Consider the following 26,073-nt stretch of genomic DNA (forward strand, 5'->3'; position numbering starts at 1 on the left):
TGGTAAGGCGTTATGACAGCCCAAGCAAACTAACACACTACCCTTGATTCTATTGTCCGAAGCACAATCAGTATTTCTGGAGGATCATGCTTTTCTGCATCAATGTCCTTACAGCTGGGTGTCCCCAGGGTCCTTGTTACTCGTCCTTACCCATTAAGGATTTGGCTGCAATAGTGGAAGATACGGATGGAAGACTGCAAATAGAAAAATAGCCTTGAACTCCACATTCCCCCAGTATTTGTAAAACTGAAACTTTCCTTCTGATTGAAAGAAATGTGCTTAAATAAGGGAAGGAGTAAAAATCAAGAAGCTGTGCAGTGTTGCCTTTATGACAGGCACGTGGCCTGAGATGGTGATATTCATTCGTGAAAGACATAGCGATCTCACGCTGCGGATATATAGTATATCCACACAGAACTAAAAGAACCAAATCTTTCCCCCCATCATGCCTTAGTTTAGTTTACAGTTTATTTATTTATTTTTGAGAAAGAGAGCATGGGAGAAGGGTGGGGAAGCGGGGAGAGAATCCCAGGCAGGCTCTGCACTGTCAGGGCAGGGCTCAAACCCAAGCACCATGAGATCACGACCCGAGGTGGAATCAAGAGTCCGACCCTTAACCGACTCAGCCACCCAGGGGCCCCCATCGTGTCTTATTTTTAAAGCCTGCATTAGAAGCCACACCTGTCTGTCTAATCACTCGGTGCTTCAGAGATGAGTTTGAATGTTTTAGAAAGAAAGAATAATTTGGACTCCTATTCTCAGCTCATCTACGACACTTTGTGATTTATTAAGTGTAATTTGAAACAGACCAAGATCGTTTTCTTCTCTACCGTTTATCGACCCGTCCATCCCACCCTATAACTCTTTTCATTGATTAAGCCATGCCCCCCCCCCCCCGAGGATCTAACAGGAAGAGAGACGGACCAGAGACTCCCAATGTTGGCCTCAGTTGGAAAATAACTGAGGATAAATTTCCCTGCAGAGCCCTGGAACAGACCTATGCACAGGGCTGCCCTCTGGGCACCTCTAAGCTGAAGAGCCCATATTAGTTTTAATGCCCATACTAGTGAGTCTTTTGCATTGGGCAGAAAGGTCCTACCCAAATTAAAATGACGCTCAGGAAGGAAAACCAAGAATGAGCCAGTGGGTCAGAGGGCTGGTTCTGAAGTCAGTCTCTGGCCCGGCCTCCGCACTCAATTCCTGCCCACTCTCTACTGCTTTTTTAGTTATTACAGGCAACAGAGGAAACCCAGAACAACTGTGGAAGAAGCAGTTTTTTCTTCTCCTCTGGCAGAGATACTCTGAGCCATTAAGTAACTCTCTTTGCTAGTATTTGGCTCTCTCCCAGCAGCGTGGGATTCTCCCCACTGGTGTTATCCAGGCCTCCTTACCCCTGCACCATCAAAATACAGGCATGCGTTGGAAGAAAAAAGCTAACCTTTCAAAAGCAGGGTAGTCTGCCCTCTGAAGATCACAAGACACATCTGAGCACCTGCTACGACCTTGCATGTTCCATATCCTGGGAAGGTACCTAACTCTGCACCGGACACTGTGGGAAAATGATACCCATATGGTTTTATTCAACCCTCACAACAACCGAAGAAGTAAATTTTACTATTGGCCTCATGTCACATGGGGGCTATAGCACAGAGAGGCAAGTCACTTGCCCAGGGTCACACAGTACTGACCCCCAGAGTCATGATTTTTTTTTTCATCTCTTTTACCCACATACTTTTTGGAATGGGAAAGGGAGGGATATTTCAAGTCAATCCAAATGAAGACATGATATCATTTCACCTACCTCTGAATGTATCTCTAACAGATAGGAACTTTAAAAGAAAACATAACGCAGTCCATATCATATTCTTAATAATATTAAGAATAGTTCAATGTCAACTAATGCCCAGTCCATAATTGTTTTCAATGGCCATATAAATCATGTAGATAAATCATGATTGGTTTTTGAATTCAAAGTTGATAGATATTTAGTTTGTTTCCAATTTAGGGTGACTATAAACAGCATTGTTATTGTCGTCTCTGTGACTAAATCTTGGCTATTTCCTTAGCATTTTTCTTTTTTTTTTTTTTTTTTTTTTTTTTTTTTTTTTTCAACGTTTATTTATTTTTTTGGGACAGAGAGAGACAGAGCATGAACGGGGGAGGGGCAGAGAGAGAGGGAGACACAGAATCGGAAACAGGCTCCAGGCTCTGAGCCATCAGCCCAGAGCCCGACGCGGGGCTCGAACTCACAGACCGCGAGATCGTGACCTGGCTGAAGTCGGACGCTTAACCGACTGCGCCACCCAGGCGCCCCTCCTTAGCATTTTTCTTACAACAAATTCTGAGAGGCAAAACTACTGTTGTAACAGTTACTCTTATTTTAAAGATTTGTATAATAGGTATAATTGTGAGACTCTTTTCCAGAAAGACCCAATTTGCCAAGCCATCCTCAGTGCTCGGCATCTTTACCAAGACTATCTGCCTTTATTAGCTATCTTTTGGGCCATTATAATAGGTGAAAATGAGGTTACAAGGAGCTTGCATTTCTACATTTTCCTGTTTATTGGCCACCTGCATTTTTTCTTTGGTGAATCACTTGTCTCTACATTTTGTCTATTTTGAAAAGGCATACTTTTTTTTTAATTTTTTTTTTAACATTTATTTATTTTTGAGACAGAGAGAGACAGAGCATGAACGGGGGAGGGGCAGAGAGAGAGGGAGACACAGAATCGGAAACAGGCTCCAGGCTCTGAGCCATCAGCCCAGAGCCTGACGCGGGGCTCGAACTCACGGACCGCAAGATCGTGACCTGAGCTGAAGTCGGATGCTCAACCGACTGAGCCACCCAGGTGCCCCTTGAAAAGGCATACTTTAAGTATAATTGACATACAATATTTTAGTTTCAGGTGTACATCATAGTGATTCAATATTTTTAAACTTTACAAAATGATCCCCCACAATAAGGCTAGTTATCATCACTTATCTTTTGACTCTGCACCGGACACTGTGAACATCACTTATCTTTTTCTTGAACATCACTTATCTTTTTCTTGAATTTTAAAGGCTCTTTTATATTGCAATGCAAATGCTTTGTTTATAGTGTATGTTGCAAATACTTTCCTAGTTCATTTGTTTCTAAACGTTGGAAAGTTTTTTTGTTCTTTGAAGACATTCACAACTACCAATCTTTTCCATTTTGCTTGCTCTGGGATCACTTTTATAAAGACTTTTCCCAGCCCAGGACCCAAGTTTATAAATATTTCATTCTTGTATTTTGTTTAACATTATCATCTTAATTTACCTGGGGCTTACTGATATAAAATATAACTAACATGTAAATAACATGTAACTAATGTGATACAAAGTGTAACTAAAATATAAAAGCATTTATTGTTTATATATTTTAGCTAATTTTTCCAAGATTATATATATATATATATTCTATACCTATATGTAGATATAGATAGATTATACATATATATGTTCTATACCTACTTGTAGATATAGATAGATTATATATATATCAAGATTACATATATTTTGTCTGATGTTTTCTATTGGGCATATGTTGGGTTTTTAAAACTTTTTTTTAATGTTTATCTTTGAGAGAGAGACAGAGTGTGAACAGGGGAGGGGCAGAAAGAGGAGATAGAGTCCACAGCAAGATCCAGGCTCTGAGCTGTCAGCACAGATCCTGATGCGGGGCTCGAACTCACAAACCGTGAGATCATGACCTGAGCCGAAGTCGGACATTTAACTGAGCCGCCCAGGCGCCCCAGCATATGTTGTTTTCATTTCCTTCTTTATTTTCCATCTAGTGAACAATAATTATTGAGCTCCTACTCTCTTCCACACAGTGTAATTAACAGGTGCTGAGAGTATCTTTGTGAACAAAACAGTAAAAGGCCCTTCCAGTTTGGGGATCATACTGTTGAAGAAGAAGGGGCAATATGAAGGAAACAAGCAAAAATGCAGTGGAATTTGAGTGCTCTGAAGAAAATAAAAGGAAGGCAAGGGAATAAGATAGTGCCGAAAGAATGAGCCTTTGGATTTATTCATCATCTCTACTGACTTTCTATTTTCTATTCATTAATTTCTGTAGGTGTATTTCTTTATTCTTTTTAAAAAAAATTTTTTTTTTACGTTTATTTATTTTTGAGACAGAGAGAGACAGAGCATGAACGGGGGAGGGGCAGAGAGAGAGGGAGACACAGAACCGGAAGCAGGCTCCAGGCTCCGAGCTGTCAGCCCAGAGCCGGACGCGGGGCTCGAACTCGTGGACGCGGGGCTCGAACTCATGAACGGCAAGATCGTGACCCGAGCTGAAGTCGGACGCTTAACCAACCGAGCCACCCAGGCACCCCTCTTTATTCTTATTTCATAGAGTCTAGAGAGGCTTTGGGGCATTCTGGACAGCCAATATGAATGAGAGAGAGCTCAGGAACATCCCTCGGCTGGCCCTGCAGGGGTTGTTATTCCCTTACCTTAGGACACATTTTCCTGCAGGGCTCCAGGACAGAGCAAATTGAACAGTGGCCACAGTCGGCACTCGCTCCTTTAAAGGACTCTGCCCTCTGGCCACTAATGAAAAGATTTACAGATCATTATTTAAATGGTTAGTCTTTACTCTAGAATTTCTTTTCCCTGGAAAGAGGAGAAAAGATTTCTTTTCCCTGACAGCTTTGGGGGGATCCAGCAGTCCGAAGATTGCAAGGAAGAAAGGAACATTCTTTGCCCGGGAGGGTGGTTCTTTTATGTGGTTGGCACTCACTGAACCAAGCCTTTTGCAGCTTTAAAGCAGCCTGAAGTAGGAATCTATCTACAAGAAAGTGCTTTTTCATGCTAATTTTAAATCCAGGATTCATACTACAAAAAGGAAACCGAGAAGAATAACTCACTGTGAAATAGCGTTCGTTGTATTTGAAGCTGGAAAATTCATTGAAGTTCTGGCTCCCAGACCAGGCTAGTCCATTTACCAATTTGTCTTTCATGCTCAGAGAAAACTCATTTGTCCATTTTACTATTCAGGAAGATGTGTAAATTGCATAGCATCTGTTCAAAAGCTGAGAAGAAGCACAGAGACTAGGTATTAGAGATGGGAAGTATCATACATCGCAAAAACAATGATGGGGGCTCCTGGGTGGCTCAGTCGGTTAGGTGTCTGACTTCGGCCCAGGTCATGATCTAGTACTCGATGGGTTCAAGCCCAGAGTCGGGCTCTGTGCTCACAGCTCAGAGCCTGGAGCCTGCTTCAGATTCCGTGTCTCCCTCCCTCTGCCCCTCCCCTGTTTGCACTCTGTCTCTCTGTCTCCCCAAAAATAAATAAATATTAAAAAAAACCAACAATGATGGACAGAGCTAAAAACCACCCATCGGAGAGCCACCGTGAGCCCAGATGTAGCCAAGTCTGAGGACCAGGAGCCCATGATTACTGTAGAAGTGGGTCTTGGGTTATTTTCATCAGTGAGCGGAGAGATTATTTCTTTGCACATGGATAAATAGCTTATTCATTTATGTTAGCATATGTATTCCCGGCTTAATTTGAGATGCAAACGAAAGGGTTTTTTTGTGTTTTTTTTTTTTTTTCAGTTCTTGTATTATACTTCTTTACTGATTCATGTACTGTTTTATGTCAAAGTCTCTTTGGGGCAGAGGAGAGCTTGCTGGTGAAGGGGTGGGTACAGCACAGGCAGAGAGAGCAAGGCTCCCCCCCCCCCCCCCCGCTCCCCACAACCAGCCATATTGCCTGCTCCTTGAGGCCAGTCTCCCTGCTCCTTGAAGAAGGTCCAGGCCCAACCTGGGACAGTTCTCCACAGGACTATTTCTATGTGTGGGCAGTGGTCTAAGTGCCTAGGATTCCCTGTCGTCCTCGCCCCCCTCCCCGGGTGGTTGCTGTGAGGGAGGCAGAGGCCGGATGGAGTCTGACATTCTGGCTAAGGCTCCTTCTGGTCCCTAGAGCGGGCCCCTGCCCCGGTGAAGTCCAGAACCCAGTGGCAGGGAAGATGACTTAAGGCATAGAGTTATAACCACGTATTTAGACGAGCTAGAAGCAGTTTTGAGAAAGATGGAATTGACTGGTTCTCATTCCCCCCAGCCCTCTATGCTGGGACTTAAAACAATATGTGTTTTTGAAGTACAAATCTACGGAGAGAAAAAAAGAAATTTTGAAGACATAGTTTACTGTCATCTCTTAGACATTCACCATCTACATCTTCATAAGAAAGACTAAAAATCCGACAGTAAAGAAACCTGTCTCATTTTATTTCACCTAGCATTTCCCATATAATTTGAAGAAATGGGGATTTCATGAAATACGCATTGGAAAACACTGTTCTCTGCCCATTTCATCCGGCTGAATAGAAAACTTTAGTAATTTATGGTACATTCTGTGACAGTTGCCCCATTAACCTGGGGTCACGAGCTTACCTTGATTCTTAAACTTTTATTTTTTTTTTTTTTTTTTTTTTTAAATTTTTTTTTCAACGTTTATTTATTTTTGGGACAGAGAGAGACAGAGCATGAACCGGGGAGGGGCAGAGAGAGAGGGAGACACAGAATCAGAAACAGGCTCTGAGCCATCAGCCCAGAGCCTGACGCGGGGCTCGAACTCACGGAGTGCGAGATCGTGACCTGGCTGAAGTCGGACGCTTAACCGACTGCGCCACCCAGGCGCCCCTTAAACTTTTAAATCATCATAGAAAATACTGCTGTTCTGATCAATTTGTCTGTTTTACACTCATCACCCAATGGTACTACTGTCACAATTTTTTTTATCTTTATTTATTTTTGAGAGAGAGACAGAGCATGAGCAGAGGAGGAGCAGAGAAAGAGGGAGACACAGAATCCCAAGCAGGCTTCAGGCCCTGAGAGGTCGGCTCAGAGCCCTACGTGGGGTTTGAACTCATGAACCGTGAGGTCCTGACCTGAGCTGAAGTCGGACACTCAACCGACTGAGCCACCGAGGCACCCCAAACTGTCACAACTCTTAAAATCTTTCCATGCATCTGACACTTCTTCACCTACTTAATAGGTTATCTAATGCTGATTTTCTTGTTCTGAGACAAGAATGTTTTGGAATTCACAAAAATAAATTGGGGGCACAGTATGTGTATCAATTCATAATATAAAATCTGGTTTGAGGAGATTATACAAATGCTTCAGATCTAGTTTAATGTTGTCGTGCTTTGAATTGCTCTCTCCTAGGCGTGGTCTTACTGATCACAGGATTGCAGACTTTCTGGGGCCAGTAGAGAACTCAAGGCCAATCAGTCCAAATGCTGGTGGAGGTGCAAAGGACCTTTCTGGCTCTCACATCACTCTGCAAAAAGATGTTTTACACCTGCAGGTTCAGCTTTGCTCCAAGTGGATCTCAACTCTGGCTGCACATTCAAATCACCTGAGAAACTAAAACCATTGGCCATTGGCCATTGACTCAGTCTCCAGCCCTGTCTCCTCCCCAAAGGTCAGGAGCCTGAGCTAAAAGTTCCCTCCCTCTAATCACAAAGTTGATTCCTCTGATAACCAGCCTGTATCCTCCAGAGTGACTCATTAGCATAAACCCCTGAAAAGGGCTTATGAATAACAAAAGATATTCCTCTCTCACCCCTATCTCTCAGGAAATTCCAAGGGTTTTAGGAGCTCTGTGTTGGGAATCCTTGAAGAAGAGCAAAAATATGTATGGTGAGTATTTATGTGTTTCTTAACCATCAAATTTATGTCACAGTTTTTATTCATTTTCTAGCTTTTTAAAATGTGTCACTGATTTGTATTTTGGGTGGTACACCCCCAACTGCATTTTTTCCATAAAGATTTTGATCGCATGATTTTGCACAGCATGGTGATTTTTTGCAAGATAAATATCACATCACAGCAGAACTAACTGTATGTAGTAGAACAGTGCCAGGTACCAAGAGCACACTTTACACACTGTATGTTAGCCAATTTGACAATAAGTTAAAATAAATTTAAAAAGTATAAATTTAAAAAAAGTCAAGAAAAAAAAAGAACAGCGCCAGGTACATGATAAAACAGTCAGTATGTCAGAGCTATTATCATGCTAAACAGCTAGAAGGCCCAAAGGGAAGAAATATCAGCACACACTTGGGGAGCTGAGGGCAATTCCCTTGACTTTGTGAGAGACAGGCAGGGAGGAGCAAAGAAGAGTGAAAGGGAAGATAGGAGCAGGTGAAGAAGCGCCTGGTGAAATCTACTCAGAAATTTGTAATTTATTCCAAAAGCGATGGGAGACCATGGAATGGTTTTGAGAAGAGGATTCAGGTGAGCAAATTTTCCCTTTAGAAAGATCACTATTTTTTTCCCATTAAATAGCAGTTTATTATAAATTTATAATTTTTTTAATATGAAATTTATTGTCAAATTGTTTTCCATACAACACCCAGTGCTCATCCTAACAGGTGCCCTCCCCTGTGCCCATCACCCACCTTCCCCTCCCTCCCACCCCCCATCAACCCTCAGTTTGTTCTCAGTTTTCAAGAGTCTCTTATGGTTTGCCTCCTTCCCTCTCTTTTTTTTCCCCTTCCCCTCCCCCATGGTCTTCTGTTAAGTTTCTCAAGATTCACATAAGAGTGAAAACATATGGTATCTGTCTTTGTATGACTTATTTCACTTAGCATAATACCCTCCAGGTCCATCCACGTTGCTGCAAATGGCCAGATTTCATTCTTTCTCATTGCCACGTAGTATTCCATTGTGTATATAAACCACAATTTCTTTATCCATTCATCAGTTGATGGACATTTAGGCTCTTTCCATAATTTGGCTGTTGTTGAAAGGAAAGATCACTATTTTTTTTTAATTTTTTTTAACGTTTTATTTATTTTTGAGACAGGGAGAGACAGAGCATGAACAGGGGAGGGTCAGAGAGAGGGAGACACAGAATCCGAAACAGGCTCCAGGCTCTGAGCTGTCAGCACAGAGCCCGACGCAGGGCTCAAACTCACGGACTGTGAGATCATGACCTGAACCGAAGTCGGCTGCTTAACCAACTGAGCCACCCAGGCGCCCCAGAAAGATCACTATTTTTAAGTGAGCAAGGGATTGGGGAGAGATAAGTCTAGCGACAGATCAACTAGTTTTAGGAGGTCACTGCACAAATGTGGACAATAAACAATGTTGCATAGACTGGGGCAACGAAAGGCAAAGCCAATTCGAATGCTAGAAGGTGAATGTACCCGCTCTGGTGGCATGGTGGGAGGTGAAGGGTGACTTCTGGGTTCTGGCTGGGGCTGCAGGAGAAGGTGGTACCATTTCCTGAGAATGAACTCAGAAGGGAAAACAGATTTGGGAAGGGAGATGATGAGTTTTGAGTACATTGGGTTTCAATCATGGAATTATCATGGACCCAAGAGCCATGCAGGCTGGAAAGGCCTGGGCCCAGCAGCATCCCGGGGCTCAGCTGGGACAAGGTGGCTCAAATGGAACGAAAACCCAGTGGATATTTTAATTCAGCTATACTTGGCTAAAGAGAACGTCATGCCTCCACGAAGAAAGTGCCTAGTAGAATCTGCAGAGAGATTCTGGAATCCGGTGTCTTTTATAAGCAAGAGTGTTTGGTTTTATTTTAGTCCGTGCAGGGTTAGGCGGTGAGAAGTTTGGATGGGATAAGTGCAAATGAATCTGAAGCCGAGGTAAATGTTTACAGTGACTTAAAAAGGAAAAGAAAGAGTGTTTAGCACAAAGTACATTCTGAATTTCTCTGAACCCAAAACATTTTAGGAAGGATGTGAAATGTGAAGAGACAGCCAGACTGAGGCCCGCTGATGATGACGGGGTACACGAATAGAAACCAAAAGACCTAACCCAAACTGTTTTTCCTTGAATGGCAATAAAAATCCAATGAAAATCCCTACTTTTTTTTTTTTTCCTTTCTACCTTAGTGGGCATCAAATTCCAAAGGGGTAAAACTACAGCAGTTTCTTTTTTTTTTTTTTTTTAAAGCATCGTGTTGTTGTTGTAATTCTTACTTGTTTTCTAAGTGGGATAAATTTGTGGAGTAAACTGGGTAGACTGGCTCCACTTAACTTCAGTTTTCAACTCAGCTTAGCAAATAAGGGAGTCAAGCACAGCACTGCTGTAATTACGGTCTCTAAATGTGTACGCTTCCAGCTTTACTATATCATTATACGGTATGTGCAAAGCTGAAATCAACACTGGGCTTTCCAAAAATAATGCTTACAAAACAACTAATTGTAATCTACCTTTGTTCCGTTGGTGGGGTTTGTCTTAGGATATGCCAAACCGATCTCTTATGTTATATAAAGATCCTTAAAAAAAAAAAAAAAAGAAAAGGTTTACTTTGTCACAGCTGAAAAACTACAAGAGCCAAATAAAGGTGTATTTCAGCTAACTGCATTTAATTTGTTTTTATGAGAGTGGAGATTTGACTCTTTCGGTTAATGAATAATATCTACCGAGCTGATAGAAACCAGAGATCTACCAATACTAAATTTTTCTTTTCCTGTCCTTGGAACGCGTTCTTATTTGTGGATCTTACGTGGAGAAAAAAAAAATCTATTCTCAATTTGACTTTAAATCATTCGTGGGTGAAGGAAGCCACGGATGGCCAATTTCAGAAGCCTTTAGAAGGGCAGAGAAAACAGTGAGGAGCACTGGCAGCAAAGTGTAGGCAGAGGTGGGCTCCAGGGACCGCTTGTGCCCTCCAAACAGCAGAGATGAGAAGTGGCCATATGCGAGACGGACACAGGAGGGCTGGGCCCTGAGACCCTTTCCATATTTGAATGGTAGGCGGCCCAGCTGTTCACCAACGGTTAGACGTCCGGCCTAGGAATGAGGATTGTTCAACCGTGTCGCTCGTGTCTCATGATGGAGAGGGCTCAAACAAGCACCAGGTGTGGGTGTGTGCATGGGGCTGGGGGATGTGGCGACGTGAGAGCGAGTTATAAGAAATCACTAAATTCAAATGCACAGGATACACGGTAGAAACAGTATATGAGAGGCAGTAAGGGAGGTGTTCTCTAGAACATGAGTGACCAGTTGTACCCTGACTGAAGAAGACCGGGGGAGTATACAGTGATTAAGAACTTGGGGTCTGTGGTCATACTTCCTGGGACACAATCCTGCCTCTGTTTTATGATCTTGGGTGAGTTACGCCAGCTCTGAAACCTCAGTGTCCTTACCTGTAAAATGGGAATAATCGTAGTACCTACATAAGATTGTACTAATCATTCCATGACAGTCTGGGAAAAGGATGTAGCACAGGGCTTGGTGTCTAGGAAATGCTTTGCAAACGTTGGTTACCAGAATGCCATTTTTCTCCTGCTTTTGTCATCATCAGTTTCTTCATCCTGCTGGCTTAGAATCACTTTGTGACTTTTTCTGGCTAACCTGTTTTATTTTGTCCTGAAAATGTTTCCTTGATGGAAAGCATTTAAAGCTATCCATTTTTATTTTATTTTGTGGTTGTATCCATAAGATATGATGCCATGATTGCCTTGTCCTCAAACGGTCTGTAACATCAGTTTTTATTGCCCTTTTGTATCTGTTGTGAAGGATAATTTGTGTTTATTTATTTATTTTGTGCATGTTTCTGTGTTCTACAGAATGTGGCTTGTACGAGTTCTGCTTTTTGGAATTTATTATGGTTGCAACTTAGTATATATATAATGATAAAAGTTAATACTTATTTGAAAAATTGCTATTTAGTATGGAAACCAATTTGTCCATAAATTATATTTTAAAAAGGAATAGAGTTTCTTTGGTTAGAAAGGCCTAACTTTGAATAAAGCTCTGATATTTCTGCAAAAAAAAATAAATAATTACCATTTAGAGATACTTTCAGAAGTTCTTTAGATGCAGGTTTTACTCCATTCTCGCAGCAAGCCTGTGATAGAGGTATGATTTTTATCCTAATTACACATAAGAAGACACAGATGCTTACAGAGGGAGGCTGAATCCTTTACTCAAGATTACACGCTGTCAGTCAGTTAGAAGTCCAAGTTAGAGTCCAAATTAAGGATCATGACAATGGGCAACGGCCAAGGGTACCACGTTATAAAGGGTGATGTGTAAGTTTGCTGTTGCAAAGTACCACGCACTGGGAGGCTTACATAAGAGACATTTATTGGCTCACAGTTCAGGAGGCCCGAAGTCTGAGATCAAGGTATCTTCAGGGTTGGTTCTTCTGAGAGATGTGAGAGGTGGGTCTGTTCTATGTGTCTCTCCTAGCTTCTGGTGACTTGTGGTCGATCGTTGGCGTTCCGTGGCTTGTAGAAGCATCACCCTAATCTCTGCCTTCCTCTTCGCATGGCCTTCTCCCTGTGTGCAGATCTGTGTCCAGATTTGCCCTTTTTTTTTCTTAGCTATTTATTTATTTTGAGAGAGAGAGAGTGTGTGTGTGTGTGCGTGCATGTGGCGGGGAGAGACAGAGAGGGAGAGAGAGTCCCAAGCAGGCCCCATGCCGTCAGCGTAGACCCAACACGAGGCTCTGACTTGAGCCGAAATCAAGATGCTCAACCGAGGTGAGCACCTCGGTGAACCACCCAGGTGCCCCCAAGATTTGCCCTTTTATATAAGGACACCAGTCATCCTGGATTAGGGCCCACCCTAATGACCTGATCTTAACTAATGACACATGCAATGACTTTATTTCTAAATAAGGTCATATGTTGAGGTACTGGGGATTAGGACTTCCACGTATGAATTTGGGGGAGGGAGGATGATTTATCCCATAGCAGGTGATGAATCCCTATGAAAGTAAATTAAAAATAGATTTCCAGGTAATTCACGTTTTTAAGCAGAGCTGCTTCAGCGACTGCTGGCCTGTAAACGGGCACTGCTCTGAGGGAGCAGACAGAGCTTCGAGAGGGCATCGAAAAGAAAAAGTAAAATTCCCCTCTGGCGTTGAACTGTCTACGGTTTTTCTTTGCAACAAGCGTAGACAGTGGATTGAACGCAGCCATGGGCGGTGCCACTTTCTCTGAGATTTGTTACAGGCTGGTACCTGATGTTAGCAGCGGTAGCAGCTACAATTTTGAAACTAAATGAGGTACAGTGATAATTACTAACAACAACTCATTTTTTCAATAAAAAGAATTTCAGAAATTTCAGTGGTTTTCCCAAGAAACTACCCGGTTCTAATATCATGTTTAAAAATGAAGCTATTTACATATTTCCGTAGTTTTCCCAAGAAACTATCTGGTTCTAGTATCATGTTTAATAATGAAGGCAATCCATACCCTAAGAAATGCACATCTACGTGCCCCAAAAGGCATGCATGGAAAAGTTCTTAACACTCCAGCTGGCAAATGGAAACAATCTGAATCCTATCAGAAAAATGGATACGCAATCCAGTGACTACTGCAAACATAATGACAGAGCAAAGAACCTCAGTACAAAAGAGCATACACTGTATGATCCCACTCATCTAAGAAACAAAACAGAAACAATTAGTTGTTGGATATCAGGAAGGTGGGGGGCGGTTAGAGTGCCTTGGTTTTTGATCTGGTTGCTGATTACATGGTATGTTCAGTTTGTGAAGAACCACTGATCTACAATCTTATGATATGGACACTCTTTAAATATATTATACTTCAGTAAGAAGTGAAAAATACGCGAGAATATTAAATCTCTACTTCTTTGTTTTCATAAGAGTAGGGGCTCAGATTTTTATTCTTGAATATTAAACCTTTAAAAACTAGTAGGTCATTTGTCTCTACCCCCACCGTGCAGAAACCAAGCAAATATTCAGAGCGAAGAATCAAGCGTTTGTCTGGGCTCTGTAGAAACTGTCTGCCTGGGTAGTACAAACAGTAGAAGAGGGAAAGCATCTCTTTGTAAAAGCGTTTTATTTAATAAATGAAAAAAAAAAGATGAATTGAAAGATCATTGTTTTGCAACCACTAATGAATGAACGGATCCAGGTATTGAGTATCAACAGCTGCTCAGTCCACAAAGAGAGACAAGCAGACAGATACCTCCTGGTGAGAGTACAACATTCCACACGGTCTTGCCAAAGGAGTTGAACCTGACTGAGTCTGATCAAGTCTGGCGATCAGCTGCCAATTTTCAAGAAGACAGAGGAACTGACTATGAGTCCACAATAAGTAGAACTAAGAGTGTGAAATATTCTGCTGGGCAAATGTCCTCGATTCCTTAATAGGTAAATGATAAGAAAAAGGAAGGGAAGGAGGAGAAATGTGTGGGCTGAAATTGACACGGAATCCGAACACCTTTAAAAAAGTGAGTAAGATTACATTACAATCTCTAAGCATGGACATTGTGTCATCTCTACAAAGGTGAGTATAATAGTTACTTGGGGTAAGAGTGTTATTGTGGTTGAATCAGGCCACATGTCTTCACCTGGGTGGTAGTTATAAAAAGGCCTCATAAAAACTCATCAGGCTGTGTATTTGTTCGGAAGAGCTTCCTGTATTTGTGGTTTGTTTTATAATAAAATAGTTTTAGGGGCGCCTGGCTGGCTCATTTGGTTAAGTGTTGGACTCTTGATTTCAGCTCAGGTGACGGTCTCACGGTTTGTGAGATCCAGTCCCATTTCTGACTCTGTGCCTACAGGGTGGAGCCCGCTTGGGATTCTTGCCCTCTCCCTCTCTCTCTGCCCCTCCCCGGCTTGCATGCGCGTTCTCTCTCTTTCTCTCAAAATAAATAAGTTTAAAAGATAAAGTAAAATAGGTTTAAAAGTCAATAATTTTACACAGTAAATTATTTACAGTTCCTTTATAGTAATTTGAAAATAAGAACTTTCGACTATTTGCCTAAATTTGTCCTTTTTTGGGCAAACTATTTACATATATAAAATGTACTTTTCCTGTTTTCACATGAACTTTTTGAATTATGTTCTGCTTTATGAGAAACCTTCATGAGCAACATGCTGATTTTGTAGTTTAGTAGATTATAATTGACCTAAAATATCTTCCAGGTGTTAAATGCCACTTAATTCAGCAGTATTTGGACGCTTTTTGTGCATTAATGATTATCATCAATCATATTTAAAACTTGCAAATATGAAATTATTCTGGCCATACAGGAAGGCAGCACTAATTAACAAAACAAAACAAATAGGGCCTTGAACAGTTCCTTTTATGATGGTTTGCCCTTTATGCTCTGGAGCGACTGAAGGCAGGCCACATCTCTTAGATTGCTAGAGAATTACCCAGAAATGTTATAATTTCTTGGAAGCGCTGATTTAAAATGTCTGGCTACACATTCTCAATTCTGAATCCATCTTTATATTTTTAAAGAATTATTTCTTGGGGCGCCTGGGTGGCTCAGTCGGTTGGGCACCCAACTTCGGCTCAGGTCATGATCTCGCAGTTCGTGAGTCTGAGCCCCGCGTCGGGCTCTGTGCCGACAGCTCAGAGCCTGGAGCCTGTTTCAGATTCTGTATCTCCCTCTCTCTCTGACCCTCCCCCGTTCATGCTCTGTCTCTCTCTGTCTCAAAAAAATAAATAAACGTTAAAAAAATTTAAAAAAAAAGAATTATTTCTTTTCTATTGATAACATAATTCCCATAGTACAAAATTCTCCCCTGAGAAGTGTAGACTTCAGTGGCCATTAGTGTATTCACAAAGTTGTGAAGCCATCAGGACTAACTCCTACACGTTTTCATCATCACAGGAAAAACCCTATACCCACTCACTATTGTTCCCTCTCCTCAGCCTCTAGGAAATGCTAATATAGCTTCTGTCTCTATGGATTTGCTTATTCCGAACATTCCAAGAATGGAATCATACACTATCAGACCATTTGAGTCTGGCATCTTTCACTTCCCATCATGTTTTCATGGTACATCCATGCTGTCGCATGTATTGGTATTTCGCTTCTTTTCATGGCTGAATAATTTTTCATTTTATTTACCTGTTCATCCACTGATGGACACTCAGGTTTTTTTGTAGCTTTTGGATGTTGTGAATCATGAAGCTATGAACATGTGTGTGCATGTTTTTGTGTAGACACCAGTTTTAAATTCTCTTGGATAGGGGCGCCTGGGTGGCGCAGTCGGTTAAGTGTCCGACTTCAGCCAGGTCACGATCTTGCGGTCCGTGAGTTCGAGCCCCGCGTCAGGCTCTGGGCTGATGGCTCGGAGCCTGGAGCCTGTTTCCGATTCTGTGTCTCCCTCTCTCTCTGCCCCTCCCCCGTTCATGCTCTGTCTCTCTCTGTCCCAAAAATAAATAAAAACGTTGGAAAAAAAAATTTAAAAAAAAAATAAATTCTCTTGGATATATACCTAGGAATGGAATACTTAGTCATATAGGAACACTGCTTAAGTATTTCCATAGCAGCTGCACTGTTCTACAGCCCTACCAGCAATGCACGAGGATTCCAATTTCTCCACATCTTTGGCAATTCTTGTTATTGTCCATCTTTTTGACTATAGTTTTCATAGTAGGTGTGAAATGGTGCCTCATGGGAGCTACCTCTGAAACTGCATTCTGAAATCAATAAGGAAACATCAGACTTCAACTACACATTAGACCAGATGGACCTAACAGACATTTACAGAACATTCCGTCCAACAACAGCATAATACACATTCTTCCCAAGCTCACACGAAACATTCTTCAGTATGGATCACATGTGAGGCCACAAAACAAATCCTCATAAATTTAAGAAGACTAAAGTAACATCAAGCATCCTTCCAATCAAAATGCGATGAAACAAAAAATAAGTTACAAGAAGAAAACTGGAAAGTGTACAAATAGGTGGAGACAACAAAAATAGTCTAGAACTAATGAACTAATGAACCACTGATGAATTCTACCAAAAATTTAAAGAAGAATTAATACAATTACTTCTCAAAATCTTGCAAACATAGAAGAGGAAGGAATACTGCTAAACTCATTTTACAAGGCCAACATTACCCTCATAACGAACCAGGCAAGGGCACCACAAGAAAAGAAAATTACAGACCAATATCCCTGGTATACACAGATGTAAAATTTCTCAACAAAATATTAGTAAACTGAGTTCAACAGTACATTCAAATGGAATTCATTCCAGGGATGCAAGAATGGTTCAAATTCCATAAACTAAGCAATGTGATACACAACATTAAGAGAATGAAGGGTAAAAATCATCTGATAATCTCCATAGATGCAGAAAAGGAATTTCACAAAATTCAACATCCTCCATTATAAAAACTCCCAACAAATCGCACATAGGAGGAACATACAATTACATCAAAAAGGATTAAATACCTAGAAATAAATTTAACCAAGAAGGTGAAAGATCTGTTCACAGAAAACTACAAGACTGATGAAACAATTTGAAGGAGACACAAACAAACGGAAAGATGTTTTATGCTCACGGATTGGAAGAATTAATATTGTTAAAATGTCCATACTACCCCAAATGATCTACAGATTGAATGCAATCCCTATAAAAATTCCAATGGTATTTTTTCAGAGAAATAGAAAAAAAAATCCTAAAAGTTGTACAGAACCACAAAAGACTGAATAGCCAAAGCAACCTTAAGAAAGAACAAAGCTCGAGGCATCACACTTCCTGATTTCAAATCATATTGCGAAGCTATAGTAATCAAGACTGTATGGTATTGGCATAAAACAGACACATAAATCAATGGGACAGCATAGACAACCTGGAAGTAAACTCCAGCATTATCACCAACTAATTTATAACAAAGGAGCCAAGAATATACAATGGTAAAAGGACAGCATCTTCAATAAATGGTGTTGGAATACGACCGGAGAGCCACGGGCAAAAGAATGGAACTGAACACCTATCTTACACCATGAACAGAAATCAACTCAAAATGGATTAAAGACTTGGCTGTGAGACTGAAACTGTAAAACTCCTAGAAGAAAACATAGCGGGTGGAAAGCATTTTGACATGGGTCTTGGTGACGATTAGATTAAAATGGAGCTACCATATGACCCAGCAATCCCATTTTGGGGTATATATCCGAACGAAATGAAAACAGGATCTTAAAAAGATATCTAGATTCCCATGTTCTTTGCAGCATTATTCACAATAGCCAATAGATGAAAACAGCCTAAGTGTGTGTCAGCAGGTAAGTGCATAAAGAAGTTGTGGTGTGTAGATACAATAGAATATTCAGAACATGAGATAGGAGGGCATACTGACATTTGTGAGAACATGGATGGACCTTGAGGATTTTAGGCTAAATGAGACAGGGCAAAGTCAAAAAAGACAAATACCGTATGATAGCACTTGCATGTGGAATCTAAACAAGCCATACAGCCATACGCATCAAGATACACACTTGAATGGTGGTCAGCAGGGACTGCGGAGTAGGGGGAAAGGGAAGATGTTGGTCAAACAGTACAAACCTCCAATTAGAACATGAATAAGTTCTGTGTATTTAATGTATAACGTGGTGATTATAGTTGGAAATATTGTATTATATCCTTGAAAGCTGTTAAGAAAGTTGGTCTCAAGTGTCCTCACCACAAAAAAAGAAATGATAGTTATGTGACGTGATGCGGATGTCGGACGATGCTTTGGTGGTAATGAGTTTGTCAAGTATATCAAATAAACAGGTTGTATACTGTATACTTAACACAATGTCATATGTCAATTATATCTCAATAAAGCTGGGGGGAAAAAACAACTAAAAATATATTCTGAAAATTCTAGAACATGAAATCAACCTTCGTGACAATATGGTGTGTACCTATAAGATGGAAAGGGACAGTCCTAGACAGTCAATATTCTCATGGGATGACTATTCCCGTGGCATAGCCATAAAACCCAAAATAAGCCCATCGATTCTACACAGTTTTCTGGGACAATCTGGAAAGAATACATTTTTGCATTGGTGTAATGGGTTGTTCACATTTTTTGAGCTGCTAGAGACAGTCATGCTTGAAGTTACTTTTACTTCGGGATGTTTTATCACATGTGCCAGTAAATTCTCTTCTCTCTTTTTCTCTCAACTAGCTTGAATTTGGCTTCTCTCGCTTGAATGAAGAGGACTGAGCAATATAGCTTTCTGACCAAGACAGTATTCTTCAAAAGTTTGAAACATTAAATTTCTCGTACATTTTGAAAAATGGTTTCTGACACCTTATCCATTGTTTGTAAACTGAATACTATTCTCTTTCAAAAGAACATGTAAACGGGTCACTAATCACAAACACTGTGGATTTCTTCTCCTAATTAACATCCACCCGGGAATCTGCCAAACTCTTCGACAAATCACTCAAGAGGAAACACAAAAGACGAAAATGTACCCTCTTACTAAAACAAAGTTCACAGACAACTGTCAAGCTATGGGGAAATTTTCATACAAATTAGAAGGTAATTGGGGACAAAAATGTCTAAGGCTAATAGCACACTTCTATGTTCCCTTAATAAAATAACCCATATGTAGAAATTGTACATATTCTGCACGTCTGTAGTAGTCTGAATCTCAGAGCTTTAGTGGAAGCTGTAGTTGAAGCTCTGAGCCCCCTGCCATTACAGGTGTCAGCTGCTTTCTTTTCTACTCCATGAGTTGTGCTACAAGGCAGGCAAAATAAATGCCTCCATACTTTATTTGTAAAATCACTGAAAGAAGCCATCTGTAGAGACACACAAGGAAGCTTCTAGGCAGATAAAGTAGATGATTTACAACAGGCAAAAATCTTTCTCAAGTTTTGCCTTACATAACATGAAATCTCAGGAGGCAATGAAACAATTGCCCAAGATTGTCTTTCACTGTACCGGATTTTAAGGAACAAAGGTAGATCCAAAAATTTTATAGCAATATTAGTTCTTTCATAAATGAAAGTCCCAAATAATTATTTTCAGTAATGTGAGAACTTAGAAAATAGAGCCAGGAAAACCAACTCTTAGAATTGTTTTTAGAAACTTTTGAAGCTCTTAGATTTGTTTTTGTTTTTTTAATTTTTTTTTTAACGTTTATTTATTTTTGAGACAGAGAGAGACACAGCATGAATGGGGGAGGGGCAGAGAGAGAGGGAGACACAGAATCGGAAGCAGGCTCCAGGCTCCGAGCCATCAGCCCAGAGCCTGACTGACGCGGGGCTCGAACTCACGGACCGCGAGATCGTGACCTGAGCTGAAGTCGGACGCTTAACCGACTGAGCCACCCAGGCGTCCCATTGAAGCTCTTAGATTTGTATCTTTACTTCCTGCAATTTGGTAAAATTGAGATCTCTCAATGGGGAAAACTATTGCATATCAGGAGCAATAGCCAGTTCGAATAGGAAGAAGCCCAAATATTATTGTCAATCTGGTTATATTATTCAAGGCAAAAATATTTTCCGTGAAAATAAAATATAATTAGATGAGAACAATGATATAGACCCATGACTTCCTGAAATCATATTCTACAGTGTAGACACACTGATTTTTCTTCTTGCCTGTCTTTGCTGTGCCAGAGTGAACTCCATGAGGGTGGGTCCTGTGGTCTGCCTCGTTCGCTGAGGTAGTCGGCACTTGGACTCCCTTGGGGCACATAGCGTAGCCTGAATAAATAATAAATATCAGTATGTAGGGATTTTTGAGGGAACATTTTCAAAGTGTATGAAATGACGTGTCACAAATGAAAGGGTCTGAAATGTGTATTTTTAACTCTGGTAATTAGAAAAAATAGTGAAGGAACGTTTTTGAAAAAGTTAATCACCAAGGGACGTAAAAATAGGACATGATTTTCAAAATGCTGAAGAAGATAAAAATAAGACATCGTATTTCATTGTAAAAAAATGAAAACAGTAAGGGGCACCTGGCTGGCTCAGTCTGTTGAGCCTTGGACTTGGGCTGAGGTCATAATCTCACTGTTCAGGAGTTCTAGTCCCACATGAATCTCACCGCTGTCAGCGTGGAGCCCAATTCCTATCGTCTTCCTTCCATTCTCTGACCCTCCCCCCGCTCACACGAGCTCTCTCAAAACTAAAGAAATATTTTTTTAAAAAGTAAATAAAAAAATCAAAACTTGAAACAGTAAGAAAACATAAATATTTTAAAAACCATGGAACACAGTGACTGATACAAGATGAAATATGACTGTTAAGTGATAATTAAAGATGTTAAAGTAGTTCATTAAAAATCAAATGGGGCATAGACTAAATTCAAATACATGCAGACTTACCTAAAACAAACTGATGCAAAAAAATTAAAAGTAAAAAGATACAGATAAGCAAACGCAAATAAAAAGCAAGCACAGCAGGGAGCTTGGGTAGCTGGGTCAGTCAATTGCCAGACTTGGGTTCAGGTCATGATCTCACAGTTCATGAGTTCGAGCCCTGCGTCCGGCTCTGTGCTGACAGCTGGGAGCCTGGACCCTGCTTCAAATTCTGTGTCTCCCTCTCTCTCTGCCCTTCCCCTGATTGTGCTCTCTCTTTCTCCCTCTCTCTCAAATATAAACATATAAGCATTCAAAAAAAAAAAAAAAAAACAAGCAAAGGTTGTAAAATTGATAGTAACAAGAATAGAGCTCAGGCGATAAGCATGAAAAAGGCCCTTGGCTCTGTTATACCTAGGGAATGAATCACTGGAATCCACTCCTGAAATCGTTACTTTGCTGTATGCTAATCTGGATGTAAATTTTCAAAAAATAATAAAAATAAATAATAAAACTTTTAAATAAATAAATAGATAAATGGTTTATTAAAAAACAAAACAAAACAAAACAAGGGCCCTTGGCTCTTGCAGGTGCTGTTGGACTTGAACCACTTGTGGGCCAACGTCTAGCGGACCTCCTGCAGGGCTTCCCCAGGCAGTTCCCAGGGAGGGGGCGGTGGTGGTGACAGGGCGCTGGCCGAGCGCCTGGGGTTCCTCACCCGCAACAGTACAGAGACCTGCTGCTGGACCTAGTGGACGAAGTGGCCAGTGTGCATGAGGTCCCAGGCTTTTCCCCAGACGCGGAGCCGATCCCTGGAGCCTCGGAAGCCGTGCGGAGGTGGAGGACATGCAGGACACCGAGGTCCCCGTGTGCACCGGCCCTCCGCTGAAGTGTGAACACTGCGGGCGAGAATTAGCGCTGGTTGAGTGGGTGGAGAACCACCTGGAGCGCCAGTTCATGGACTGCACTAGTCTGATGAGGGACAAGACGGTGGGCTTGGGGGACCTGCTCGTGGATGACAAGGACACCATCTGAGGCCAAGAGGAGACGCCAAGCTGGGAGCACATCTTGTTTACTTGCTGCCACAACCAGCACCCGGCCCCGCCCCCTTTAGGAGACAGCTGCTCTCCTGGAGGGACACCTGGAGGGACACCTGGAGGGACACCTGAAGGGACACCTGGAGGGAGATCATAGACAGCAAGTGAAGGGGGTGGGGAGGCGGGACCAAGGGGGCCTGGGGCTGCTGCAGGAATAAGCAAGGGACCAGGATAGTGGACAGTAGCTGAAGGAAGGCTGGCAGGGAACCCCAGCAGAGCTGAATGACAGGGCAGTGCGATGACGGTGACCACCCAGCACCCTGAAGCAGAAAGACACAGTAACGTCAGTTCTCAAGGGCCAGCCACCTGGAACGTCGCAAGATGGCTGGTGGGGTAGCATGGTGGGAAAATCACTCAGGAACCTTTTTAAGAAAACACTTTGGCTCACGGAGAAAAAAGAAAAAAGGAACTTGAAAGAATCAGGAAATATTTTTAAAGATTAGAGTTCACACTGAAGATTTAACTGCCAGGACATCTCATGCCTGGAATAATACTGCAACAAAAATTCTACTGCGAGCAACAATCTGTAGAAAATCAACACAACCAGAATATCAGTGGAAGACTTTAACATACCACTCCACCTCTTTTCCTTCTTCGTAGGTCAAGTAGACAAGTGGGGGAAAGCTATTATTAAAAGGAATTTTAAAATATGTAAGATATAAGGTCAAGTGTGTGTGTGTGTGTGTGTGTGTGTGAGAGAGAGAGAGAGAGAGAGAGAGAGGGAGAGACAGGGAGAAAGAGAAAGAGGGACCTTGGCCTCTAGAAGCAAGAAATGCATTTATTTTTCGTTACTACATACAAAACCAGACTGTCATTCAGGCCACAAAAATATTTTAACAAATTTCCTAAAAGAGAAACTGAAATTGTATCATCAACAACTTCTTAAAAACAATGCCGTAGAATTAGAACTTAACAATCAAATGTTAACTTAAATCCCATAAAGGCCTACAAAGCACAAAAACTGTCTTCCAGAGCCCGCCCCCCCCCCCCCCCCAGGCAGAATGAGCAGGAGGCGGGAAGAGCTGCAGGGCAGGCTGGGGGGTGTGGGTCAATCTGGGAGCAGCTGTTCTAAATCAGCTGAAAAGAAAGAAGTAAACCCCAAATCCCCGCAGTTCAAAGTGTCCTCACGGACTAGCAGAATTAAACACATCTAGAGTATGTTAGATATGAAGACTCTCCCGTCCCACCCCAGACTCCATGAAGGCAGGTGTGTATTTTAGCGGGAAGCCCCAGGTCCTTGTCTGCACATCCATCACAGCAGGTGAAATACTGGTCTAAATAACCATATGGAAAACGTACGCCCTCCACCATGAGTCACGTATTTCTGCTCACCTCAATTACAACCACCAAACTTGCTAAGAGACTAGGTCTTAACTCTTCAAGCCACTAGAAAGAAATGATAATTATGTGGCCAGGCAGAGATGCTAATTATCATTACAATGGCAATCATATTACAATATATAAATGCATCAAATCAACATGTTGTACACTTTAAATTTATCCAGGGTTATATATCAAATATATTTCAGTGTTTTAAATTCCACTAAAAATGGGGGTGGGGAGACTTGTTTCACTAAGGATAAAAACCAGTGAGAAAGGGTTCTAAATTAACATATCGAAATAAAAGTGGGCACTCAGCAGTTCACATCTCCCTCCTCCCTAAAATAGCCTCCATTAAAATGAGAAATTATGAGGAAAAAAAGAGAAAGAAATGGGTGATGAGTCTTTTCTTAGTCTTTTCAGCCTGCTGTAATAAAAACACCATAGCCTGGCTGGCTTATAAACAGCAGAAATTTATTTCTAATAGTTCTGGAGTCTGGAAAGGTCAAGGTCAAAGCACTGGTAGATTTGACATCTGGTGAGAGCCTACCTTCTGGTTCATAGACACCTGTCTTTTCACTGTGTCCTCACATGGCAGAAAGGCCACGGAGTGCTCTGGGGCTTCTCTTATAAGGACACTAATTCCATGTATGAAGGCCCTGCCCCATGACCTAATCATCTCCCAGAGACCCTACCCCCTAATACCATCACCTTGGGCATAGGTTTTAACATACGAATATTGAGGAAACACAAACATGCAAATCTATGGCAGCTCCTATGCATATAAACCATTATTTAAAAAGAAAGCATGAAAGAAAATCAGAAGGCAAATAAGTAACACAAAGCAGAAAACAAATTTGGCCTCAAAATAGGAGAAAGGTTTTTTAAAGCATCCATGACTTGAGAGGAATTAAAGAAAGACGGCTTCTTTGAAACAAGAGTTAGAGGGAGAGAAAGAGAGAGCAAGATGACAACCCTACAAAAGGCAACAAAAGAGTGAGCTGGCAGAGTTCAGGAATGAAATGGACGAGAAAAATAAAATAACTTATGTAAATTAAAACCACATTTGAAGAAGCGATATTAGAATAAGAATGTGAAGTTCAAAAAACAGTAAGGTTGGAAAGATTGAAGATTGCCTAAACTAAAATTTACTCAAATCTCAATCCTGAAAGGGAGCATGATGTCTTAGGAAAAATGGTAACAGAATGATACAGACCTGATCAATATCCTGGTCTCATTTCTGAACTTCAAGGGTAAAGGGAGAATCTTCTAAATAGCCAGTTTAAGGGGTAATTTATGTTGAAGAAGTGGAAATATCAAAATGACCTCAGATGATGTCACAGAATGTACTCAATACTAGAAGACACTTCAAAAACTAAAACATTATGGGGCGTCTGGGTGGCTCAGTTGGTTAATTGTCTGACTCAATTTCGGCTCAGGTCATGATCTCCTGGTTGTAAAATCAAGCCTCCGTTGGGCTCCACACTGCGCCTGGAACCTGCTTGGGATTATCTCTCCCCTTCTCTCTTGGACTCTCTGCCTGGAAACAGATCATGTGTTCAGACATATGTTCAGATAATGTAAAGAGGAGGTGGGAGGAGCAGATTTAACAGGGCATCTCCTCTGCTTGCCTCTTCTAAAGCAGTGCCCTCCGCCAGTTGCTATCTGTCCCAATGCCAGGTTTTGTCTTCTTCATTATATTGAAGTTACCCTTTATGTGTTTATTACCTCACTTCCTCCACTAAATGGTAAGTTCCAGGACCCAGAAGACCTCATCTGCCATTTGCATCACTGTTTTATCAGAGTTCAGAATAGAGCCTGGTACATTACAACAGGTGCTCAATGAAGACTGTGGAGTTAATCGATAAATGCGGTCAAAATACAGGCAAAGGACATGAACACGCAATTCATTTAGAAAAAGGGGAAATCCAAGTAGCTTTAGAAAATATGAAAAGATGTTCAATCGAACTCATAACTAAAGAAATGCAGACTTTACCATTTCTAAACCATTCTTCACTTGTCAGATTGGCAAAAATGGAGAACTTTGAGAAGTTTGACAGATACAATGCTGCCCAGAGTATGGGGAAATGACCCCTCTCATGAACTCTTGGTGGTGGCACAGTAATTATCTCTTCTGACAGCAATTAAAATATACACATTTTTGATTCAGCAAATTCATCTCTAAGACTATTTCATATAGAACCTTACATAGTTCTATATTTTGCATGGAACATTTATGAATGCAAGACCACTCATGTGCAAGGATGTTTACTGCAGCATTACTCTAAACAACAGAAGACCAGAAACAAAATTAATATTGTCCATATAAGTCATAATAACCAATGTTGAAAAAAGTGTCAAGAAAACACTCTCAATTAGTGCTAATGCAAATATAAATTGATAAACTATTTAGAAAGCAGGAGCTATTAAGTTGTACCTATTTTTCAACTCAGCAATTCCACTTTAAAAAATTTATTTGATAAAATATCTGCATAAAAATATGTATAAGCATGTTCATTATAGCAGTGTAATGGAGAAAAAAATTGGAAGCAAACTAAATCTTATTTGTTATACTCACAGTGTTCTTGTATAGCAGGTTTTAATTTTCATGT

General features: G+C 41.1%; 1 pseudogene; it reads left to right on the forward strand.

The window, feature by feature from the left end:
- Positions 1 to 22,213, forward strand: part of LOC124521218 (5'(3')-deoxyribonucleotidase, cytosolic type-like) — a 53,091-nt pseudogene extending 30,878 nt beyond the window's left edge.
- The last annotated feature ends 3,860 nt before the right edge of the window (positions 22,214 to 26,073 follow it).

This window comes from Lynx rufus, unplaced genomic scaffold, assembly GCF_022079265.1.
Source record: "Lynx rufus isolate CCGP_SWC_20201006 ecotype Redwood Valley unplaced genomic scaffold, mLynRuf1.p SCAF_3, whole genome shotgun sequence".
NCBI lineage: Eukaryota > Metazoa > Chordata > Mammalia > Carnivora > Felidae > Lynx > Lynx rufus.